Below are 25,986 nucleotides of genomic sequence, written 5' to 3'. Positions count from 1 at the left end.
CAGGTCAGTCTGGGTGCCCCTGCAATTACACCTTTGTGATGCCCAATATACAGCCCTGCCAACCTGCCACCCTCTCAGTTCCTTCTTACCACTAGTGACAGTTAGCTGGGACTTCCCTGTGCTCTTGTCTTGACAAGTGCATTTAGCACCCTATTTAAATAGTTCTCCATTAGTTTTCCATTATTCATTAATAGTTAGTAGATTGTTAGTGTTAGACTTTCAGCAATGGGACATGTGGGGGTCTTTGGACTTCAAGACTAAGTCCAGGAGCAACCCTCACACTTTGTGTCTAAAGTGCTTATGCGAGGACCATCAGAAGGATCATTGTGCTTATCTGTAAGACCTTTCGGCCCAGGATCTTAAAAGATAGAGAGCACAGCCTGAAGATCCTGTTAGTGGAGGCAGCAATCAGCCTGAAACATCTGGGGCTCATGGCTGACTGCACCTATGTGATGTAGCATGCCAGACTCAGAATCCAACCACTCTCTCATGATTAGCTTTGGTGTATCAACTAGCCCAAGACAGCTTGGCCAGGATGGTGATTCTGCGTCATCAAGTTCTCGACTCCCTCCTGTGGTGGCTCAACCTTCAGGAGGCATGTCTCTGTTGCTAGTGACAGATGCATCAGACATGGGGCACATCTGAGAGATTGCAGGACTTAAGATTTCCAGTAGACCTTGTTCTCCACATCAGTGTCAGTGCTAAGAGTGGTGTGCCTAGCATTCCAGGCTTACTTGATGGGACATTGTGCATCAGTCATGACAGACAAATACGGGGCATACACTCCTCTACTCTGTGCCAAGAAGCCCTCATGCTTCACATCTCTCCACCTCTTGGCATGGATGCTCTGTGGCTGAACCCAGAAGAACACACATGCTCAGAGAAAGTCCAAAAGGTTTTCCTAGGTAGTAGAAGGCTCTCAACCAGGATGTCTGGCTTAGCCAAGTGGAGGAGGTTTTCCCGCTATTGTAACATGGCAATTCTGCAATTATCCCTCATATTCTTCTCTTTAGTCTATCTTAGATTGCTTACTGCAACTACGGAATCGGGCTAGCACACTTTTCCATCTTGTGCATCTTGAGGCCATTTCCACTTTTCACCCAGTAATCCAGGGCCACATGGTGTTCGCTCATGACATAACAATGAGGTTTTTGAGAGGGCTCAATAGGATCTTCCCCATATGTGCAAACCTTTGTTCCTCAGTGGTATCTTATGTTGGTCTTGTCTAGGCTCACCAGCTTGCACTTCGACTAACTGGTCTCTTGCTCCCTTTTGCTCCTGGAAGGTTACCTTCTTCATGACAGTGATGTTAGACAATTCTCAGAGATTAACTCCTTGACCTCAGAGCCACCATCAAGATTATCCAGCAATAGAAATAGGGGGGTAATATTATCTCCGAGCAGGGTATCACCATTATTAGAGTGTGTGAGGTTTGCACTTCAAAAAGAATGGAGACTATTTTGGAAGTGCTCTACCCGGTCTTTTTTACTGAGAGTGGTGTTTTCCTTTCATGTGAACCAGGAGCTATTCCTCCTGGTTTTTTTGTCCCAAACCACACAAAACTAGTGAAGAGAGACATCTTCACACACTGGATGTCTGGATGGCTCTGGCTTTTTACCTGGACAGAACCAAGCCTTTTTCATAAATTATCTCAGCTCTTCATTGCTATAGTTGATGGCATGAAAGGCCTTCTGATTTCTTCAGAGGATTTCTAGCTGGATCGTCTCTTGCATAAGGTTCTGTTATGAGCTTGTAGAGATTCCACCCAGGGATGTGAATGGGTTAACCAGGGGGAGCAACCCACTGCCGGTGGCCCATAGTGGGTGGAGGGCTGCTTAAGCCCCACAGGGCTCGGGAGCTGAACTCCTACACGCAGGGGGAGCCAGCAGAGGCAGCTGGTAGCTCCAAGCGGGATCTCACTTAATCAGTTAACCCTAAGGTTTAACCAGATAACTGATTAACTAGGATTTTACATCCTTAGTTCCACCACTGCCAATTGTCAGCCCATTTGACTTGAGCACAGGAGTCCTCAGTGACCTTCCTGGACATCTCTAGTGCCACAATGTGGTCTTTTATTCACATATTCACAGTGCGCTTTGTGATCACTCAGCAGGCCAGGGATGAAGCTGGGTTCAGCTGAGCTATCTTAAAATCTAAGTGTCCATGAACTCCTACCTGCTTCCATTGGTGCTTGTGACGGGGCAGTATTGCCCCGCACCACGACTCCCGCCGAGCAGGCGTTGCTCGGCATCCGGCCAGAAGCCGCCCAGCACTGCACGGCATGCTCCTGGGCCGCGCCGGGTCTGGCGGGGCCGGCTGATCCACCGGCGAGGAGCCCGCAGCGCAGCGGCAGGAGCCGGGACAGCGTGGAGGGGTTCGCCGCCCAGGCAGACCCGTGTGCCAGGAAAACAGCGGCGGAGATGGATAGCCCCTCCCCTGCCTAAGCGGATGATGTCAGGTAGGGCATAAGCGGCGGGACGCTTAAAAACGCCGCCACCATGCCAAAGAAGGGGTCAGGCCGCGAGTGAGGGGAGGGGGGCAGAGGACTCGGTGAGGGTCCTAACTGGCCCGCGGGGCCGATCTGCAGACGGCGGAGTGAAGCAACTCCGCCAGCCTGTCGGCCAAAGGCAAGGTGAGCCCCTGGTGAGACTGGTGAAGCCAGGGACGGGGAAAGGAAGCAGCCCAGGGCAGAGCCGTTTTTAGGCTGGTGGTCTGACGCGTTATGGCGGGATGCCCCGTCAGCCGGACCGGAGCTAGACGGTTCCGCGTCCTTAGGGCCCTGGGCTGGGGCCCGCGGATAGCGGGAGAAACCAAGGTTGAAAAACCCCACAACAATCTGCAACAAGCACACAAGGGTGACACTTAAGGCTGCCCGCCCCTGTAACAGGGGCCGGGCCGAGGGTACAGTTGGGTGAGACTGGTACAGTACTGCTTGGAGCCATCTACTATGGAATGGACACAAACAAGCACTAGGGATGTAAGCGACGACTAGTTGACTGTTCGATAAGCAAAAGCTTATCGGATAATTGACACATTAGTCGACTAGTTGCTTCCCCAAACAGAGGCAGCCGGGGGAGGGGGGGAGGTAGGGAGAGGCGAGGGAGAGGAGGAGGTGCTGGATCCCTCCAGCTCTGGGGGATGGAGTAATCACATCAGTGGCAATTCAAAGTGGGGCAAGATTGCATTTATCAAGGGCAGATAAATGGATGTTGTTGTAATGGTAAGAGCCTGGATATGAGTTTTAGTTATATGAAAGGGTAGGAAGGGATCCGCATCTTACAGAAAGAATTGGCAAGATTTAATCATAGCTGGATGTGAGGACTCCAAAAAGGTCTAAGTGGAAGATGACAGCCAGTGTGAAAGACAGTCAGGATGGTGGTATCAACAGTAATCAAGAAAGGAAGTGGCAGGGAAAACATGCATGGCAAGTTTAAGAGCTCCATTTAGCCATGTTGAGCTAGTGCTGAATGCTAAACATCCATGAAATTGGAGCAGAGATGGATCTGTGACTTTTCAGTGTAGCACAGGTAGCTGAGATTACCCAGAGAGAGAAGTAGGGGAGTGATACTATCTCTGAGTACAGCATCACCATCTACATGTTTTGTTAGTCTATATAAAGTGCTACCAGACTATTTGTTGGTTTTAAGTTTATCCTGTAGAGACTAATTCGGCTACCCCGTAAAGCTACAGTATCACCATTACTAAACTATTGTGTACAGATCCAATGTACTTCAAAAAGAATGGTGACTGGATTTTTGAAAGGGCTCGCAAAAGAGCTAAAAATGATTTGTGGTCTGGAAAATGTACTTTATAGGGTGGGATTTATGAAACTCAGTTTATTTAATATATCTAAGATAAAGTTAGATTGTATTTTTTTCCACAGTATTCAAGTGCCTATGGAGGAAGAGATTTCTAATGCTAGATGTCTCTTTAGCAGAAAAAAGTGAGATTAAATAGTTGGATAATTTTAACAGTGAGGTTAATTACCCACTGGAACACTTTAGCAAAGAATGTGGTGAATTTTCCATTATTTGAAGTCTTTACATCAAGAATGGATGGAACTCTTTCTAAAGGATATTTTAAAGGGAATATAAATTATGGTCTTGATGCAGAAATTGTTGGGTGAGGTTTTTTGGCATGTGATGTGCATCAGGTTAGATCAGAGCTACTCAACACACGGCCCGTAGGCTGCATGTGGCCCATGGCCCGTTTGCGGCCTGTGGTGCAGTTTGAGTTTATGAGGGTGGGAGCCAAAACCAAAAAGTAGTCAATATAATGGTCTTTTGTTGATATGCATTTTAGTAGTTAAATTCTTGGACTGTCATTGCTCATTAAAAGTGCTGTCATATGGGTGGAAATCGGTTAAATATTGCATTTTATTAGCAGTATCAGCAGAACTGACTTAAATGGGGCCTGTGTGTTGTGTAGTCTTGCCTTAATCTTTGTATTCATGCCCATCAGTGTGAAATAAGATATTTGCATGTATATGCAACCCCATGTGAGTTGTGGCCCTTGGCATGTGCTGTGAGTATTGTGGCCCCTGGGGCTTTCAAAGTTGAGTAGCCCTGGGTTAGATTAAAATGACATGATGGTCCTTTCTGCCCTTAAAATCTGACTCCAAAACTAAAATAGAGCTCCATCAGACAATATAAGATATTACATATTACGATGAGCTCAGAAGCCACAAATCAAGCCACTCCATGAAAAAAAGGGAACCAAGTCACAATTAAATCCAAGGAATAGAAAAGAAATATTAAAATAAGCAAAAACAAAAGAGTACTTAAAATGGTGATAATTAAACTTAAGATGTGCAACCACTAAAAGAAACCAAGAAGGGACAGTTATGTGGACATGTTTTAGGAGAAGGTTTGATATCCATGATCTGTCTCAGCATTGATTTTCCATTTTGCAATCTTGAATTTTTCATTCCCTCTTCAAGGGGAAAAAAGAACATTTATTAAAACCTTCCAGAAAATATGATTCTGGAATGTTTACATAGATCAATGGTGTTAGATTGGTATCTTCTCTAGATTTTCAAATGTGTTCCAATGATTCCTTTGATTTGTCTTCTTTTCTTTATAACTGGTAGGGAACATGGAAACTTATTTGGAATCTGAAAAATGCGTGTGTGTGCTTTAAAAAATTGTTTAAGTGCTTCAGGCTTTGCGGGGCATATTTTAAAAAGCTAACAGCCTCTTCTGTTGACATTGAGAGTTTCTATTTATTCTGATGTTGGAAGATTAAACTAACCTAGTGGTAACTGGATCTTATAAGAAGAGAATAGCCATCTCTAAAGTGATTAGATACTTCTGCAATAAATAGCTGTTTTGTGTGAGTGTCCTGTGAGAGAGTTGAAACACATGGTGGGAGAAGAAACAGATCTACAAGAATATTGATTCATCTGTATGCTGTGTTTTATAGAACTATAGTGTAATTAACAGCATTCTGTCTGGGATTATAAGAGGGACTGTTATCTATGAACTATGTGACAGCTGGTTTTGGAGGAAATTACTCCTTTGAGAATTGAATCAAGTCCAAGTAAACTCGGAGATGCCTTTTTTCTTTCTGAATCTCCATTTTTTAATGTTTGGTGCCATTGGTTACTTCTGGGATGAAGTGAGATTATGAAGATTATATTGGTCATCTGTCAAGATTAATAGTACTTTTAAAACTTGGCCTTCTCTGAAAGCAAATGTCCACCATAATAATCTCATACATTTCTACAAATCTTTAAATCTTGAAGGATCATGATGTGCTTTACAAATTAAACTATACATATAGGCTATTTACTATCTCATGTGAAATGTAACACTTTAGGAGGAGGAATTTATGAAATATGAATGTAATTGCTAAAACTTTTAGTTTGGCCAAAACAGAGGGCCTAATACCATTATTGGCAGAGATTGAAAGGAGAATTACCTGGGGGGTTCTTAATCGCTAGAAGTGGCACTTCGGTTTTATCTATTACCTGACTGGGATGAGGCTGTTCTAGCCTAGTGGTCATATTGTGTTAAATTTAGTGGTTGGAGCTAGACTCATAAACCAAGGACTAGTGTCGGAGTCAGAGTCAGTAGTTTGAAGCTGGAGACAAGGGTCAAGTTGAAGGTCAGAAATTAGATACCAGAGCCAACGGTCAAGCTGGAGTCAGTAGTCAGAATCTGGAGCCAATAATTAAACTGAAGGTTAGGAACTATAATGAGCAAGGTAGCAGGCAAGAAAGAGTCAAGCCTGAGTTATAAGGCAGGAGTCAGCAGGAGCAAAGTAACAGAAAAGCAAGAACAGCAATGGGCATAAGAATTGAACAACTTGTGAGCTGTTGGCCGCTTCAGCCAGCCACATAGCGTCACTCCTCAGGTAGCCTGTGGTAGACCAGCTGTACTGACCAGCTACCTGGAAATTAGCTGTGCCGCAGGCACCGATTCCTGACATTATCTGTCTGAAAGATGGAATTTGTAACTAGTGTATTGTCTCCTAACAGTTCTCAGGACTTGGAGGTATCAAATCATAAAAACTAGGATTTTCCAGCACCTTGAACATCCTTGGTTTTTTTTTTTTTTTTTTTTTTTTTTTTTTTTAATCAAAGTGGCTGTTTGGCACAGATTATTCATGCAATAAAAATAACATAGTAATACAAAGAAGAAATGCATACCTCAGGATAAGGTTATAATTTGATTTATTTTTGTACATATTTTGAAAAAGATTCTTTGTAATAAAAATGTATTTTTGTCCATAACACTGTGTTTGCAGGATTTAATTTAGGTATAGTGTGGCTGGCGAGACTTTGTCCTATCTAATCTAGTCCAACAAATAATTGAGGCCTTTTGGGTAAAACACTTTGTTCCATATATTTACAGTGTTCTTTTCTGCAGTGTTTTCAGACTGTCACTTCATACCAACAATAACATGGTACTCTCAGCTCCTGAGACAGCAGGGAGAAATCTCTTATAGCTCTGTTTACAAGCCTAGTTCTCTCTCTCTTCTTCTCTTCATACTTCTTGTGACTTTTGTAGCATCTGGATAAATAAATTAATTAGCATTTTAACTCCATCCAGTCTGTCCCAGTCTATTATCTGGAAGCAGTTCCCATGGTCAGATGTGTTCTTGGGCAACTACCTGGAGTTGCAAGGATCAAAGTGTTGGATCACATGCTGTTGCCCAGAGTTCTATCACAAATATTTATCAAATATTAAATATTTTATTTAAATAAATCTTAGCCGTATATGCATTCTATCTCTCATTGAATGTCATTAGAGTAATGGCAAATGACTTACCAGTTTTAATGAGTTAAAGTAGTTTCGTGGAAACAAACCATCCAGTGTCATTTAGGCCAGATAGAGCACATTCTCTCTTTATCCAATTTTAAGATTGGTATTAAGAAGTAAAAGGAAATGTGCTTTATTAGATATTTAATGTATACATACACCATAGCAGATTATTTTTATTTGGTTTTAAAATAAATAGTTGAACTTTTAGAGCATAATATTGACTCAATAAATTTTATTTAAATAGGCATCTATCAAGGATAATCTAGATGATGCTTGGTCCTGCTGTGAGGGCAGGGGACTGGACTTAATAACCTCTCGAGGTCCTTTCTAGTTCTGGTATTCTATGATTCTGTGATTCTATGTTTTGGGGGTTTTTACAATGATGTTTATACAATACTGAACATTTAAAGCACACTTAGGATAATCTGTGGGTAAAACATAGCATGCTAAATTCTGCATTATTTTAAATAGAGTGTACCCTCCAGTACTGGCACCTGCTGAGTCAAGCGCCCCTCACCCCGCAGCACCCCAGCTGGGCTCCGCGCAGCACCTGCCAGGGCTCCAAGGTAGCCTGGAACAGAACAAAGCAGGGCTGCTAGACCAGGACCCTGTGCGGCAGAGGCAGTCCTGCGGGGGGTGGGAGGGAAAGAGGAAGGGGCCACACGCCATCAGAAGCTAGCCTGGCTGCCCTATGTGCTTTGCTGGAGGGGAGGAGGCTGCTGCTTTGTGCTGGTGTCCTATCAAAAAGTTGAAATGTCTGGCGGGGCTTTCCAGGACATTTCACTACTTAATGGGGCATTTAATTTCGGGACAGTCCTGGAAAAAACAGGACATATGGTCAACATACCTACAGCAGCGCACACACATCTCAAATAACCATTGTTACTGCAGAAGGCAAGTAAATTCTTCTGAAATACTTTTCTGTAACATTCCAGCAAATGATAAAATTACACTTAAAAAAAATCTGTTCAACCTAACCAGAAGTTTTCTTCATTGTTAGGTTACTGTAATAGGGAAACTAGATGAAGTATCGTCTGTTGCAGCTGATTAAAACACTCGTTTGTTATGAGAAATTAATACAAATCAACCTTCAGTTTTGTTACAGCTTACTGTTTCAAGATCTGCATACTTGATGAGAATGCAGTTACCTAGCTCTATAGTTGTTATTAAAAACTATGGACTTTACATGATAGGGAATTTTACTATGGATACCTTTCATCATACACATATGTAGAAGTCACTTTTTCAGCTGAAAGCATTTTTTTTTAGCTTCTTTATTAACAAAATTCAGAAAAGACTCCTGTATTTTAGAAAGTATTGCCTACCATACCTTTTTTCATTAGTGTAAGCATCTCTTCCCCCCCCCCCAAAAAAATGCTTTTTATTCACTTCTCTGTGTTATAATAATCAGTTTTGAGAAGCATATTTAATCAAATATTTTTTTAAAAAAGCTTTCAGGATAAAATCCATAACTGCCAATTCATGTGTGTCCTGATATGTATCATAACATGAGACAGTTACCAGGAGTTAGTAGACACAAGAAGAGTGAAGTACAAGCAGCTGAGTAGTTTCAGCCACTGATTACAGTTGCAGTTCATGGTTATAACTGAGATCAGAAGTTTGCTCAGTATCTTTACGAAATGTAGATTGAAGTGGCTAGTACACCATCTAGTCTCTTCCTACAGAATCTGAAATTGAAACTATAATTTGTGGATCTTTCAGCAAAAGCCTCCTAACAATAATAAAGTGCAGGGTTTTTTAAAAAGTATAATTACAAAATTCTTGTATAATGGTTGTGACTTTATTAAGATAAGACATACCTTATTTCATTATTAGCTAGTGATAGGATTACAGTAAATATTGATTGGATTAGTCTCTACTCACTGACTAATACTTAGAATTGTTTTGCCTCTCTTATGGAACATCTGAGGGAGAGTTAATATTATTCTGAAGTCTCAGCACCCTGTCGATGAAAGATTGAAGAGACATGAGCGTGCAGAATTATTAATCTGTAAATTTATCTGCAGACTTCATCATTCTTTGAATGGCAACAGTGGTGTAATCTTAACTAGTGTATTTTAATAAATTAAGGCCAGTTATAATATTTGCTTCACACATTTGACTTCAGCCTCAGTTTTTGCAAATGTAAAAAAACCTGGTTCCATAGAGAGGTGTAAGCGTATCACAAAAATGTTATCTTTGTTTCCCTTAGCCAGTAATCAGTGCAGTCTGCTGTAATAGTTCCAACCATGAAATAAAATCTTAACCTATGAGATGATGGCATACATGAAAGAAAACAGTTAAGAAAACTGAAATGACTCAAATTACTTTAAAGTATTAATGAGCACTCATGTAAACCAGGTTATAAACTGCACCCGATCTTAACATTTCCCTTTTAATTTGAATTTTGTACCTCTGAAACAAAATTATATAATAAATTAGCTCATAATATTTCTTTATATATGTCGTTTTAAATTGTTTGATAATTAAGATTAATCTGAGTGAAATTGCAAGGTTTGATTAACTGCTTCTTTTCAGGAGCCTGAGATTATGTTCTCTGTATTAGGAGATACAGCCATTTTATTTGAGAAGCTTTGTTCTGTTAACAAAAGACACCAAAAATAAATTCAGTTAGGGTCATAGTGGCTTAATTTAATAGTATTATGATAATAAGTACCGTAATTAGTTTCAGATTCTTCTTCCTTCCCAAAGGAAAAGGTTCTTAGTTTTGATGCCTACTTAAGGCATGAGAATGACAGCAAAATTAATGTCATAACCTTTACAGCCTGTTTATGGTTTTCTGTGTAGTACCCTAAAGGATTTTGTGGAATAGTGTAACAGCTAAAGTAACCACTTAGTATGGACAAGAAAAAATTAGGTTAATTGGGGTTACCTGGTATTCAGATGTTAGAGCGTCTGTCAAGATACCTGTTTCATACTTAGAAAAAGAGTTGCTAGTATTTTTTCCATGAAAATATCTTTTAAATTATTATGAATGTACACTCTATCCTTGGGAATACTGCCTCTTAAAGACTATTGATGGTGTAATTTCGGATTTTTTTCAGTTTGTTTATCTAGTTTGTCTCTTTTAGTAATGAAATCAATTTGTATTTTCATTTTTGTGGAAACTACAAAGCAACACCATTGATGGAACACGTTCTGAGACACTAATATAAATTTTTCTTCTAGTAGAGCCCTGTCAAAGATTGCTATGATTTCAGTTTAGTTTGACTTTTAATGATGGTTCTTTCCTTCTGTAACTAGTCCAATAATTAGCTTACAGGAGAACAATTCTAAGTTATTGAGACCCAGCTTTTGATTTTTTTAAATTTATTGTTATTTTTAAAAGGTGAGCAAAACAGAATCAAGACTGTATAGAATTTTAAAAGTTTCAGTGGTGATATGAGCACTTTACTGCATGGTAGTGGTAAAACTTAATGATGCAGAAAAATGTCCAATAATATTTCTCTTCTGTGTTTGGAGAGAAGCAAATTGGTGGACTCATATGAGGGTGAAGAATTATTTTCTAGTCCATAAGTAATTGAGGAGTATATTGGACAAAATCTACTAGAGATAAACATTTTTATGTCAGCATAACTTACATATAACTTACTCCCAAGAGTCTGCAGAGAGTTGGCTGATGTACATTTTTAATAAATCTTGGAATACTGGAGAATGTATGGAAGACATAAAGAGTACTAATATTGTGCCAATATTTAGAAAGGGCAAGTGGGATTACTTTTCTTGACATCAGTCCTTGGCAAGATGATGGAAAAACCTGCTGTAAGATTCAATTGACAATGTTGTTGACCTCCTCTGCAACAGATATTTCCAGGTGCACTTGGAAAACAGTACACACAAAAGAAAAACCGTCTACTCCAAGGTTCTTTGCTGGTACTGATAGTTTTCAGTCTATATACAACTTCTCGTTTATCCAGTACTATAAATTCACATACACAAGTGTAGCCCATCAGGGCTCATGGAGGGGCTCTTCCTCCTCTGGTTCAGTGGGCTGCCACTCTGCCTCAGTCCACTGAGTTCCTTTAGTCCTGGGTCTCCGACCTGTGATCAGTCCAGGTCAATGTCAGTGCCCCAGTTTCTGGAATAAGAGACCCGGGTGGACCAGCAAATAGTCACAGACCTTAGTAGCTCTGGCCCTGGTTCAGGGTGGGGCAGCAAACAAACAGTCACACAGTTCCGTAGCCCAGGCCCTGGGCTCGGGCAGGGTGGCAAACAAACAGGTATAGAGCTCAGTATCCTTGGCCCGGGTTCAGGGAGGAGCAGCAAGCAAACAGACACAGCGTTCATGGCAGCAAAATGAACAGCCCCAGAGTTCAGTGTCCCAGGCCCTGGTTCAGAGAGGGGCAGCAAAAGAAACAGCTGTGTCTCCTTGCTCAAATGGAGATTTGTCTACATTGTCAATATGGCTTGAAGAATGATCTACAATGGACATCAGCAATCAGCCTCTTATAAATGAACTTACCGTGGGTGTACCCAGCTTTGATTTGCCACACCACTCATGAACTCTTCTGAACTGATTTTTAAGCAGCCAGGGTCAATGTGCAACTAGTCTTCATATGTGGGGCCAATGAGAGGATCCCATATGCAGGTGTGGCCAAAAACAGTGTCACACATTATTGACTACTGCACTTTGCTGCTGAGGCTGCTGCAAACGGGCCTTGTTAAACTGCATCTGATAAGAATTGCTTTGCTTAAGAGATATAGAGGAGGTACCTCAGAAATACAAGAGAAAAAATTTCTTCCCCCTCTGTTTCTGTATCCTGAAGAAGGGCGGTTTTGTCTTACTCAAAAAATGAGGGGACTGATTAAATACTATCTGATGTTCATGATGGTAATGCTTGCCTCTATCATTTCACATATCTAGGCTCAAGGCTCATTCATGGTTCTCAACTTCCAGGACACATACTTCCATATCATCAGCCAGCTGGTCCACAGGAGGTACTTGAGATTCAGTGGGACCAGTCACAATTAATACTTCCTGATGGTAATCATAGAGCTGGAAGAGACTTCAGGAGGTAATCAAGTCCAGCCCTCTGCCCAAGGCAGGACCAATTCCAACTAAATCAACCCAGCCGGGGCTTTGTCAAGCCAAGACTTAAAAAGTCTAGAGATGGAGATTCCACCACCTCCCTAGGTAAACCAAACCAGTGCTTCACCACCTTCCTAATGAAATAATTTTTCCTAATATCCAACCTAGACCTCTCCCACTGTAACTTGAGACCATTGCTCCTTGTTCTGCTATCCGTCACTACTGTGAACAGCCTTTTTCCATCCTCTTTGGAACCTCCCTTCAGGAAGTTGAAGGCTGCTATCAAATCCCCCCTCACTCTTCTCTTCTTCAGATTAAACAAACGCAAATCCCTCAGTCTCTCCTCATAGGTCATACGCTCCAGCCCCCTATCATTTGGGTCACCCTCCGCTGGACCCTCTCCAGTGCGTCCACCTCCTTTCTATAGCAGGGGGCCCAGAACTGGACACAATACTCCAGCTGAGGCCTCACCAGAGCCGAATAAAGGGGAATAATCACGTTTCTGGATCTGCTGGCAATTGCTCCTCCTAATGCACCCTAATACGTCATTAACCCTCTTGGCTACAAGAGCACACTGTTGACTCATATCCAGCTTCTCATCCACTGTAATCCCCAGGTTCTTTTCTGCAGAACTGCTACTTAGCCATTCGGTCCCCAGCTTGTAACAATGCTTGGGATTCTTCCGTCCCAAGTGCAGGACTTTACACTTGTCCTTGTTGAACACTTGTCCTTGTGGGAGACAGTATCAAAAACTTTGCTAAAGTCAAGGTATATCACATCCACTGACTTTCCCATATCCACAGAGCCAGTTACCTCATGATAGAAGCTAATCAGATTAGCCAGGCACAACTTGCCCTTCGTGAATCTATGTTGACTATTACTGATCACTTTCCCCTCTTCCAAGTGCTTCAACATGGATTCCTTCAGGATCCCCTCCATGATTTCTACAGGGACTGAGGTAGGGCTGACTGGTCTGTAGTTCCCTGGATTGTCTTTCTTCCCTTTTTTAAAGATGGGCATTACATTTGCCTTTTTCCAGTCATCCGAGATCTCTCCTGATCTCCATGAGTTTTCAAAGATAATGGCCCAAGGCTCCTCAATAACATTTTCCAACTCCCTGAGTACCCTCGGATGAATTAAATCTGGGCCCATGAATTTGTGTAGGTTTAGCTTTTCTAAATAGTGCCTAACTTGTTCTTTCCCCACCAAGGGCTGTCCACCTCCTTCCCATACTATGGTTCCTAGTGCATTTGTCTGGGAGGTGACCTTGTTTGTGAAGACAGAGGCAAAGAAAGCATTGAGTACTTCAGCTTTTCCCACATCGTCTGTCACTAGGTTACCTCCCTCATCCAATAAAGGCCCCACACCTTCTCTGATCACCCCCTTATTGCTAACGTGCTTGCAGAAACCTTTCTTGTTATCCTTCACATCCCTTGCTAGCTGCAATACCAATTGCTTTTTCGCCTTCCTGATAAGTCCCCTGCATTCTCGTGCAATATATTTATACTCCTCCCTAGTCATCCGTCCAAGTTTCCACTTCTTGTAAGCTTTCTTTTTGTGTTTAAGCTCACCAAGGATGTCCCTGGTAAGCCAATCTGGTCGCTTACCTTATTTGCCTTTCTTGCTGCGCATTGGGATGGTTTCTCCCGGTGCCTTTAATAAGGCTTCTTTAAAATACTGCCAGCTCTCCTGGGCTCCTTTCCCATTCATGTAGGCATCCAAGAGAATCCTGCCCATCAGTTCTCTGAGGGAGAGGACATCTGCTTTTCTGAAGTCCAGAGTGTGTATTTTGCTACTCTCCTTTCTTCCCTTGGTCAGGATCCTGAAATCTACCGTCTCATGATCACAGCTTCCCAGGTTGTCACTCACCTCTACTTCCCCTACTAGGTCCTCCCTGTTTGTGAGTGGCAGGTCAAGCTGCGCATGGCCCCTGGTCAGTTCCTTCAGCACTTTTACCAAGAAGTTATCCCCAGCATTCTCCAAAAACTTCCTGGATTGTTTGTGTATTGGTCTCCCAAAAGATGTCAGGGTGATTAAAGTCCCCCATGAGAACCAGGACCTGCGATCCGAAAGCTTCTCTCAGTTGTCCGAAGAAAGCCTCGTCCACCTGACCCAGCGGTCTATAGCAGACACCAACCACAACATCACCCCTGTTGCTTCCACCTCTAAACTTAACCCATAGACTCTCATCAGTCTTTTCTCCCCCTAAATACTGGAGCTCCGAACAATCATATTGTTCTCTTCCATACGATGCAACTCCTCCTCCTTTTTTCTCCCTCCTGTTCTTCCTGAACAGTTTATACCCTTCCACAACAGTGCTCTAGTCATGCGAGTCATCCCACCAAGTCTCCGTTATTTCAATCAATTCACAGTTCTTTGACTGAGCCAGGGCCTCTAATTCTTCCTGTTTGTTTCCCAGGCTTCTTGCATTTGTGTACAAACACCTTAGCTAGTTGATTGCCCTACCTTCTCCATTCGAGTCAGGGGTCCTCCTTTGTTGCTCGTTCCTCCTTGTGTTTCTTCCCCGTATCCGACTTCCTCACTTACCTCAGGGCTTTGGTCACCGTCCCCCAACAAACCTAGTTTAAAGCCCTCCTCACTAGGTTTGCAAGCCTGTCCGTGAAGATGCTCTTTCCTCTCTTGTTTAGGTGGATCCCATCTCTTCCTAACAATCCTTGTGCCCGGAACAGATTCCCATGGTCTAAGAAACCAAAGCCCTCTCTCCAACACCACCTGCGCAACCACACATTTACTTCCTGAATTCAACGATCCCTATCTGGACCTTTTCCTTCAACCAGAAGGATGAACAAGAACACTTCCACTTCAAATTTCTTGATCCTTCTTCCCAGCACTACATAATTTGCTGTGACCCACTCAAGGTCATTCTTGGCCGTATCGTTAGTTCCTACGTAGAGAAGCAGGAAGGAGTAGCGATCCAAAGGTTTAATAATTTTTTGAAGACTCTTGGTCACATCCTGAATGCGAGCTCCCGGTAAGCAGCACACTTCTTGAGATTGCAGGTCTGGACGGCAGATGGATGACTCAGTCCCTCTTATGAGGGAGTCCTCGACCACCACCATCCATCTTCTTCTTTTGGGGGTGGTGGTCGTGGAACCCCCATCTCATGCCTTCCAGTAGATAGTGTTCCCTTCTGATTTCTTCCCTGAGAGGTGCCTGCCACAGCATTCTCCACTGCAGCGCCTGTGGAGAGAGCCTGAAAGCGATTACTTACCTCTACATGAATGGGGGAGACCTGAATTGGCCGCCGCCTTCTTCTAGAGGTTACACGCTGCCAGTTTTCTTCCTCGTCCTGTACTGCTCTGACTGGCTCTTCCTGTGCCTTCAGGATTAAATACTGCCTTCTATCGAGGAAGTCTTCATCCTCTCTGATGGAACAGAGGATTGATACTTGGGTGTCAGGTCTCCTAATTTTTTCTTCCAAAATGGCAACCAGCTTGCATTTCGTGCAGATGAAGTCCCTTCTTTCTTCCGGAGGAAGACAAACATGGCACATGCTGTGCAGGTAACAACAGCACACCTATCACTATCCATACCTGCCTTCCTTCTGAGAGATTCCTCAGATTTTATTCAATGCCTCTTTGAAGGGCAGGAGGGTAGCAAAAAGATTTTAAAGAATGGCGAATGTATCTCGCCTCCTTCCCACTCCCCTTCCTAACGCCCTGTTAACAGTCCCTGTTCACAATCTGGTGGTTACATTATAGTTAAAGATACATTATAGTTAAAAATACTCTGTCATGGAGGCTACAAATTTCATAATTTTCCATGACCTCTGACGCTGGCTGAATTTGGATCAGAACTCCTGTGCTTGGAGCAGCTGCTGGTCAGTCCAGGTGCTGCCAAAGCACCAATCTCCAGACCACCATAACTGCAACTTGCAGTCAATTCTGGTGCTACTGGAGCAGTAGCCACCAGAACAGCTTCGTCTTGCTGGAGCAGTCACTGGCAGTCCGCTCCAGAGATTCCAGAACAGCTGACTAGTGGCTGGCCTTGGGACTGCCAGAGCAATGGTCATTGATCTGTTTACCATCAGATTTTTTTTGTAAAAGTCAGGATTGGGTTTCAGGTGTCCATGAATTTCTGGTTAGTGCTCATGACTTGTCCCTTAGGGTACGTCTAGACTACATGCCTCTGTCGCCAGAGGCATGTAGATTAGGCTACCAGGCACAGGAAAATGAAGCGGCAATTTAAATAATCGCCGCTTCATTTAAATTTACATGGCTGCCGCGCTGAGCCAACAAACAGCTGATCAGCTGTTTGTCGGCTCAGTGCGGTAGTCTGGACGTGCGGGTGTCGACATCAAAGGCATTTGTCGACCACTCAGGTATACCTCCAATTTCTGTGGTATACCTTTTGGAATACCAGTCGTGACTTAAAAATTGTCAATAATGATGAGTTCATTGTGACTCTTGATAAACTGTTCTTACACTTAATTATCCTCACTTGCAAAAATTATACCTTATTTTCAGTCTCAGTTTATCTAGCTTCAACTTTCAGCCATTGGATCATGTTATTCCTTTCTCTTTTAGACTGAAGAGCCCGTTGTTAAATATTTGTTCCCTATGTAAATACATATAATTGTAATTAACTCACCCCTTTACCTGAAGCTAAATGGATTGAGATCTTTAATTCTACCACTGTAGGCAGTCTTATTCTAATTTTATAATGATTCTGGTGGCTCTTCTCTGAACCCTTTCCAATTTATCAACATCTTTATTGAGGCAGAGTTCTGCTCATTTAGAAGTCAAAGATCTCTTTCAAAATAATGAAAGAAAGATCTGAGAAATTTTAATCTAAACCATAGAAAGCACTGTCAAGATTCAAAGAGCTGTTCAGTATGAAAATGTTTCATAGGCCTAGTTGGATTGATTTGAAATATTTAGGGGCAGTACACCTACTCAGTGTACATCTTGAATGAATGCCTTTTCTATAATGTAACCAGTAGGTACTTTTTAGAGACTTTGGAACAAAAAACTAAAGTACTTTATAAGATTAAAATAACAAAAATTTTCTTTCTTGATATATTCTAAGGATTATTATATAGTTTAGTCTTGTTTTATTCTGTGCATTGCCTTCCCATTATTATTAATTGATAATGCACTTTCTATCTCACTAAATTTAAAACATTAAGAGCATGCCTGTTAACTCAGTTGTATGTATGAAGACTTAACCAAGGGCTACTCAACACGCGGCACACAGTTCATTTGTTTGTGGCCTGCGGTGTGATTTGGGTTTACATGGGGCTCCACACGCGGCCCGTGGGTGGGAGCCAAAAAAAAGTAGTCAATATAATGGTCTTCTGTTAATATGCGTTTTAGTAGTTAAATTCCTGGACTGTCATTGCTCATTAAAAGTGCTATTGTGTGGGTGGAAATCAGGTAAATATTGCATTTTATTAATATCAGCAGAACCAACTTAAATGGGGCCAGTGTGTTGTGTAGTCTTGCCTTAATCTTTGTATTAATTCCCATCAGTGTGAAAGAAGCTATTTGCATGTATTTGCAACCACACTTAAGTTGCTGCCCTTGTTATGTACTGTGATTATTATTGTGGCTCCCGGGGCTTCCAAGTAGCCCTGACTTAACCAGTATAAATATACTTTGAAAATAAAATTGAAGACCTAATGTAGGCATAACTTCTGAGCCTGATTATATGGTTTATTATCCGTTTGGGGGAGTTGGGCAGAAGATTAATACGGTAATGCTATTCAAAACTTTTTACAATTACTGTAGGGCATAGGAGGTTAATGACCAAAAGCAACCACCATCTAAGCAGGATTCCTATTCTGATAAATGTTTATCCTTCAGGGTAAACATGTGGCATCATAGCTTGTTGGCATTTTTGTGATGCAGTTATATTTGCATTGTGATGCAGTATCAAATTATAACAGTGAGTTGGATAGAAAACTTTTCATTAGAGTCTTAATAGAAACTTGGGCAGTTACTCAAAAATCAGGACTGGGGCCAAAACTCTTGAGTGCTCGTCAGTAGCCTTTTTTGGTGGTGCATATATGCTTCATACACAGGTGTCTATTTTAAGGAAGTGAATGGTTAACCCATAAGCATACCCCTTATTGGATTATGCTTAGCAGTTCTGGTTAACAGATAAGCTAAGGCAGCCCCCAGCACACTGTGGGCAGGAGTGCTCCAGTCCAGCTAGAGTAGTTCCAACCTGCAGTGGGCCCAGACCGGCATGCCACGGGCAGGGGCACTCCAGCCCGTCCACAGTAAGTGGAAGGGGGGGAGCTGGGATCAGTTAACTGATTAGCTGGGATTTTACATTCCTCATCTATATTCTGTAAAGTATTAAGTATATGACATGTGGTACCTTTGTTGGAAGTCTGATGTGAGAGATGACTGAATGGGTCCTAACAACTGAATTATGGCTTCTAGAGGTAGCTCCTGCAGGTCAAGATTGGGGCATAATGATTTGAAAATATTAAGGAAGCTTTCATTGTTGTTACTGTGATAGAAATGTAGCCGTGTTAGTCTGGGGTAGTTGAAGCAAAATGCAGGACAATGTAGCACTTTAAAGACTAACAAGATGGTTTATTAGATGATGAGCTTTCGTGGGCCAGAGGAAGTGGGTCTGGCCCACGAAAGCTCATCATCTAATAAACCATCTTGTTAGTCTTTAAAGTGCTACATTGTCCTGCATTTTGCTTCATTGTTGTTACTGTTATTCAAAGGACATCAGCTTCCAGATCTATTACTCTGTCACTTCTTGCAAATACCATATTAAGTTAAAATAGAAATCTAGCCATTAAAAGTATTAATAGAAACAGAAACAGTATAAATAATGTATAAATCATATTATGTTAATTAGACCCTAATCCAAAGTCTTCTGAAAAAAATAGAATGCTTTTAATTTACTTCAATGGACTTTGGGGTCACACACTTAAGATAGACTGGTATGATTTACTGATAATTTCTTTTGCTTTGTGTAACTGCTTCTCTGTGCAGATACTTACTGATTTGATTCCTTATTCCTGGGACTTTTGGGAAAATTACTAGGAAGAAACATCACAGTAAGGCTTTTGTTTTATATTCTGAAATGAAGCAACAGTTTCATCAGCCTTAAAGATAGTTGTACTTAAAGTGGCAGCTAGTTTGCGCAGCATTTATAAAATGGTTTCGTAGCTCTCAAAATGAAAGATATTCTGTGAAAGTTCATTCAGTTGGTTAGCAGTTTACTAAGATGAAGGTTATGGGGAAAAATAACTTGACTTTACATTCAGAACTAAATAGCCTGCATTTTGGCTAATTCTGTTGACCCTTGAATTCATGAACAAGAATTTAAGGAATATAGAAAAGTAGTCCTTCCAGAAATCAGTAACTTTTAGTAAATCTGTTCATAATTTCATATTTTAATATGGTGTATTTTTTATGCTTTTTTATGAATCTGAAAAATTGCATTGAGAATTTTAAATACTTGAATTTGTTTCTCCTCTTCAGGAAAGTTACTTTGACTATCAGAGGGCACAATGCAGAATCCTGGAGCTCTTTCTGAGGGTACAGTATACATTCTAAATAACTTTATGAGAAACTTTAGTTTTGTGTCTCGGAATGTGGTAGAAATTGGTAGAACTAAACTAAAATGAGTTCATATTTAGATTATTCTACCTTTACTTTATGCATATGGACTAGAATCACTATTACAACTGGAACAGTCGAGAATTTTTTGTTACTGAAGAGAATTGGCAGATGTACTTTATATCCATTCACCATCTGTGAGGGAAAATGGAAACTAATAGCTGCTTGTTCAGCAGGGTTGAATACTGTACTTCCTGTACTATGAAAATATGATTTTCTCTTCTTATAATATTGAGAACTTTTCTGTGTAAATGTGATTTATTTGAATATTCATTTTTCTTTGAACTTTTATTGTGGAATTTGGAAAGATAACATTTACAAATTCTCCTTGCTTTTATGTTCGTTGTTGTAATGTTACTATACATAACTAATATAAATTAGAAAATGTAAACTTGTATTCAGGTATGCTGAGTGTAATACTTAGTGTTGTTCTGTATGCCTACTTTTGCATTTAGGGGAGACAGTCTCTGTATTTATTATATTTCCACTTTGTTCCTTCAGAAGTCTTTTCTTGTCAATTTGTATTTCAGTAGGATTAAAAAGTATTTGCCTTTTATGTTCCCCATATTGGTAGGTGTGTATATGTGCTGTAACGCATCTTTACTATATTGAGACCTTTTCTGTGTAAATGTGATTATAATAATAACATTTACAGTTTGAATTCATAAGTTAAAAACATTTTTTACCATAAATATTAAAACCTGAGAGAATTGTCATGGATGTGACATGATAAGCCATAGTAGTCTCCAATGGTTTAGAAGGGGCTTGTTGTTAAATATACATTGTAGTGCTCATGTTAATTTAAAAAATACTTTTAAAACTAGAAGTCTAGAGTTATTACTGTCTTGTTTGTATTTTGACATTTTTTTAAACTATACACATTCTGAAGAAGCCTTTATGGTATGTCCTATTGTCCATGTTGTTCCTTTGGAAATGTATATTATTGTTGTATAAATCCATCTGTTTTGCATGTACTCTTAGTCCTTAAACTGAAAAGTCTTTGCTATAGGTTTTTTTTTTAAATAATAAAAAGGATTTGACCCTATTGGAAATCGCATATACTTGTTTATATTAAATACATTTTGAGTAATAGGAAAAAACTTAAACTTGTGAAGCAACTATTTTTTAATACTTTGAAACTGCAGAACCAATATTGTAATTGTTTTTAAAAGAAAAATTCATCCCAGGCTAATGTGATGTGCCAAGTTTGACCCTGGAGTGAATTATAGCTTAGGTATAAAACTCGGAAATGAAGAGTTATGATGGAAATGCTGACAGAACTAACGTTACATCAGTGTGAAACTTTAATATTCTAAAAATTATTAGTCTTGGTGTGAAATACTGTAGTTTGCCATTAATCGTATTTTGTCTTTTTTAATCACAAATCAGATTTGTTTTTTAAACACACTTTTGCACTGTGAAAATTCTATTACATTAACAGTTCATAATGATGTATGTGCAGTGATAACAAGATACATTTCTTTTGAATAAGTGGTGAGAAAACAAATGAAATTGGAAGTGGTACCTCTCAGTCAATTACACACGCAATATACTATTTGTTTTATCAGCCTATAAATCTGCTCTTTGAAAGCGCCCATTATTTTTCAGCTGTAGAAAGTCACAGCAGTAACTGTTAGTGCAACTTCCTTGATTGACAACTAAAACCCTTCACTCTTACATTTGTTACATAATACAAGTAGTACTACTGTAATTTGATATGTATTCCTGCAGGGCACATACATTCTGGTCAGGAAAACACTACTTTACGAACAGAACTTTTCAAAAGAAGTTTGCTCATGTGACAGAGAAATCGTCTGTATGGTAAATTCTTAAACTTTCTAGATTTTGCTTTTTTCCTAGAATTTTGAAATCTCTAATGCAACATCACAGGCTAGTAAATTGTTAACAATATATTGTAATATTGCATTATACACTGAATTTTACTTGCAAGCATATTATTTATCCCCTTAACTTGGAAACCAAGATTTTTCTAATGCTTAATAGCCATGCAAAATATCATTGGGAGTGTGGGGAGGGCTAACAGCGCTTCAGATGTCAAATGTGTGATTTGTCAATTTTGTCTTCTAAACAAGGCTAATATGAACTATTTTTACAACATGAAACAGGTCAGGTATATCCAGGAATGTATTATGTTTTTCTATTATTTTTATACTTTACAATGAATGAAATATTACTAATGGTAAACTAGGTTTCACAGGTTTCCTGCTGGGCCTGGCCTTATCAATTCATTCATGTTAAAAGAAATCATTTGTATAATGCAGTCCAGTTCATATCAATGTCAGTACAGTCATTTGGAGCTTAAAGCTCTCTCACTTCATTTCAGAACCCCCTGCTGCCTTTATATCATTAATATAAATGCAGGTGCAAATAGCATTTATATACTTTGATAGAAAGCAGTTGGAGATGTTTCACTGTGGGACACATCACTTTCAGATTGCGTACATCTGTTCAAATAATGTATGCAAGCCCAGTGACATGAATGCAAGAATAAAAACATCTGCCCCTGAGACCACTTGCCATATAACAGATGTTTACATCTTTATTTATGCAGATGGCTTGTGTGATGAGTTGAGCAATGGTGAAAGCAGAGAAGTTTGACAAAAATTTGAGTGTTAGTCAGACATCTATATTTTGTTTTCAAATACTTACCACAAACGAAAATAGAAATCCATATAAACATACTGAATGCTTTTCATTAAACAAAGCACATTGTTTTTGACATTGAACAGATTGGCACAAAACCTGTAAACACTACAAAAATGTTCCACTTCAGCACAATAATTCCAGTTTATTTATACAAGATTCTAAATAGATTACTTGTAATAATTACCTTTAACAGGCAAGTTTGTCCGTATCATGCTTTAAAACAGTGGTTTTCAAACTATGGGTCATGACCCAGTACTGGGTTGTGGAATGTCAGGCACTGGGTTTCATTGCTGCAGGGTGATCAGGTGACGAGTGGTGGTGGTAAGGCAGGCTACCTGCCTATCCTAGCATCACAACTGCACCTCAGAAGTGGCAGTCAACAGGCCCAACTCCTAGGTGTGTGGGGCCGGGGAGAGAGCACAGGATTCCATGCACTGCCCCTGCACTGAGCACTACCTCCACTTGCATTGGCTAAGAATCTGCTGCTGGCTGCTACTTGAGCACAGCATGGTCTGAGGTGCCAGGAGAAGCAGGAAGCTAGCCTTAACACTCCTGCTACACTGCTGAGTGGGAGCAGCTTGAGGTAAGGCACGCGCGTGCACACACACACACACACACCACAATCCTGACATCACCAAAGCTGAAGCCTCTTCTTACACTGCAGAGATCTCATCCTCGGACCACCTTGGAGCCCACACTCTAGTCAAATTATGTTGGGTCACTGGCATCAACAATTTTCTTCAACTGGGTCATGAGAAAAAAAGCTTGAAAACCACTCCTTTTAAATATAAATATATGTACTCAAAAGTATGCAAAATATCTTGATTGATTTGGAAGAGTTTCACATATGCAAAGATTGAACAGTAATAAACATTTTGAAAGAGATAAATTAATTAAAATTAATGTTTTAAAGTAATATATGATTTGTCATAAATCTTTTTAAGGTAGATAGTATTTCTCAATAAAAACAGCATTACAAAGTTGCAAGAATTTTAGGGTACGTCTACACTACATGATTATTTTGAAATAAGCCATTCTGGAAGAAATAGTCCAAAATAGCTTATTTTGAAATAGCATGTTTACACTACAGGGAAGCCTCAAAATCAGTCCAAGGCAGGCTTTCCTAATGTGGATGTGCTACCTCTATTTAGAGTTCCACGAGGCACTAGGTAGTAATTACTTTAAATTGCCCTGGGGAGGAACTATGTCGAAATAACAGCAGTGGAGCATCCACACTACATAAGCATAAGCCGTCTGTTATTTCAAATTTATTCTAAATGACAGAATTGTTGTGTAGACGCCCACATTGTTATTTCGGAATAACAGCTGTTATTTCGGAATAACAGATGTTATTTCGGAATAACTGCTGTTATTCCGAAATAACGCTGCTATGTAGATATACCCCTAGTTTAGAATTTCTGTTGTTTCTATCATATTGTGGGATTGTCTGCTTGCACTGCTGTACTTAGTTGAGATGGTACATTAATGAAAAGAATGGGTTTGAAAATCAATGAGCATTGGTCTAGACTTCATTGCTCAGCTTGGAATTCTCATTTCATACACAAGAAGGCACTTAAATAGAAGCTTTATTTTATTTCAGAATCTCCCTGCTGGACTGAGGCAATGTAGTATTCTAACCACAGTTCACTTGCCTTGACTGTTAGAAGGTGGCTTTAAGCTCACTGCTTTCCAAAACAGTGTTTTGGGGAGTGGGAAAATATCCTGTTACCAGCTGCTGGGTACTCCAAATAAAGACAATTTTTTACCTCTCTTCTTAGGCCAGCTTGAGAAGGCTGCCTGTTCATTTTGCAATTCTATTGATTCCTATAGATTTAGGTAAATCTTATATTGACACCCATCGCCACAAATGTTATTTGTTAAATTAGCTCTTATACCACAACATGTGTGCACCTTCCTCAAAGTATATCCTAGACTAGAGCATCCTATTTTTCCAGTACATGTGCCAGAGAGATCCAGTCAATCTCACATTCGGCAGAAAGTGGGAACGTTCATATTTTCTGAAAACTGATCTTTTCTTAACCAGAACCACAATAATTTCAGAGAGATTTTAATTCTCATATAATGGTGCAGATGGTCTGAAGGTCTTTGTTTGGGAAAAAAAAAAGACATGCCCATAAAGAATACAGTTAAACTTCTTTGAACTTTAATTTTTTGTTTGTTTGTTTCACAGCCAAGTTGGTTATAGGTGTCAGTGTCTTGCATAATTTTATCCAGAACTACATGTTCTTATTTCAGATAAATTTCTTATCATAAAAGAAGAATGGTAAAGAGAAGAATGATTATCCTAACATCAGTTACTGCATTCAGAAATTAAATCACCTAGGCCATATTCAGTGGAACGGAGGGTATGTCTACACTACAAAGTTAATTTGAACTAACAGCCGTTAGTTTCGAATTAACTTTGATAGGCGCTACACAGGCAAACCGCTAGTTCGAACGTAATTCGTACTAGCGGAGCACTTAATTCGAACTAGGTAAACCTCATTCTACGAGGACTAACGCCTAGTTCGAATTAACTAGTTCGAATTAAGGGCTGTGTAGCCACTTAATTCGAACTAGTGGGAGGCTAGCCCTCCCCAGTTGGAGGCTTGCCCTGGTGGCCACTCTGGGCACCACCAGGGAAACTTGTCTGCCCCCCTCCCGGCCCCGGAGCCCTTAAAGGGGCACGGGCTGGCTACGGTGCCCGTGCCAGGTGCAAGCCTGCCAGCACCCAGCCAGCAGACCCTGCACCTGGCACGGGATGAGCCAGACACACGCTGACCCACAGCCCTCCGCCTCTTCCCGGGACCAGGCTGGTGGCTCCCAAGAACCTGCCCGGGGCCACAGGAGGCGGGTGCCTACCTGGTCTAGTGCAGAGATCGGGGACCTCATCCAAGTTTGGGGGGAAGCCTCCAACGTCCACAACCTCCGCTCTAGGCACAGGAAAGTGGCCATCTAGGGCAGGATAGCTGCCAGCCTGGCCACCCAGGAGCAGGTTTGCATGAAAATCAAGGTGGTCCAGTGAGACCCAACCCTGAGCTCTGAGCTTAGAACATAAGAACGGCCGTACTGGGTCAGACCAAAGGTCCATCTAGCCCAGTAGCCTGTCTGCCGACAACAGCCCACACTAGGTACCCTGGAGGGGATAGATTGAAGACAATGACCAAGCCATTTGTCTCGTGCCATCCATCTCCAGAGGCCAGGGACACCATTTCTACCCCCTGGCTAATACCACTCCATGGACCCAACCTCCATGAATTGATCTAACTTCTCTTTAAACTCTGTTCTAGTTCTACCCTTCACAGCCTCCTGCAGCAAGGAGTTCCACAGGTTAACTATTTGCTTTGTGAAGAACAACTTTCTTTTATTAGTTTGAAGCCTGCTACCCATTCAT

At 40.8% G+C, this 25,986-nt stretch overlaps 1 long non-coding RNA gene across 1 annotated transcript in view; it reads left to right on the top strand.

Annotated features, from left to right (window-relative positions):
• The window catches only part of LOC149525443 (uncharacterized), a 67,162-nt gene extending 45,515 nt beyond the window's left edge, over nucleotides 1-21,647 (top strand). Inside the window, exon 3 of the long non-coding RNA XR_016348979.1 lies at nucleotides 19,788-21,647. This is a non-coding gene — a long non-coding RNA (uncharacterized LOC149525443). The remainder of the gene's footprint in view (nucleotides 1-19,787) is intronic.
• The last annotated feature ends 4,339 nt before the right edge of the window (nucleotides 21,648-25,986 follow it).

The sequence above is a fragment of the Pelodiscus sinensis genome, chromosome 2, assembly GCF_052426305.1.
Source record: "Pelodiscus sinensis isolate ZL-2025 chromosome 2, ASM5242630v1, whole genome shotgun sequence".
Classification (NCBI taxonomy): Eukaryota; Metazoa; Chordata; order Testudines; family Trionychidae; genus Pelodiscus; species Pelodiscus sinensis.
Note: the sequence above shows the minus strand (reverse complement) of the source record. Positions and strands in the feature narration are given on the sequence as shown.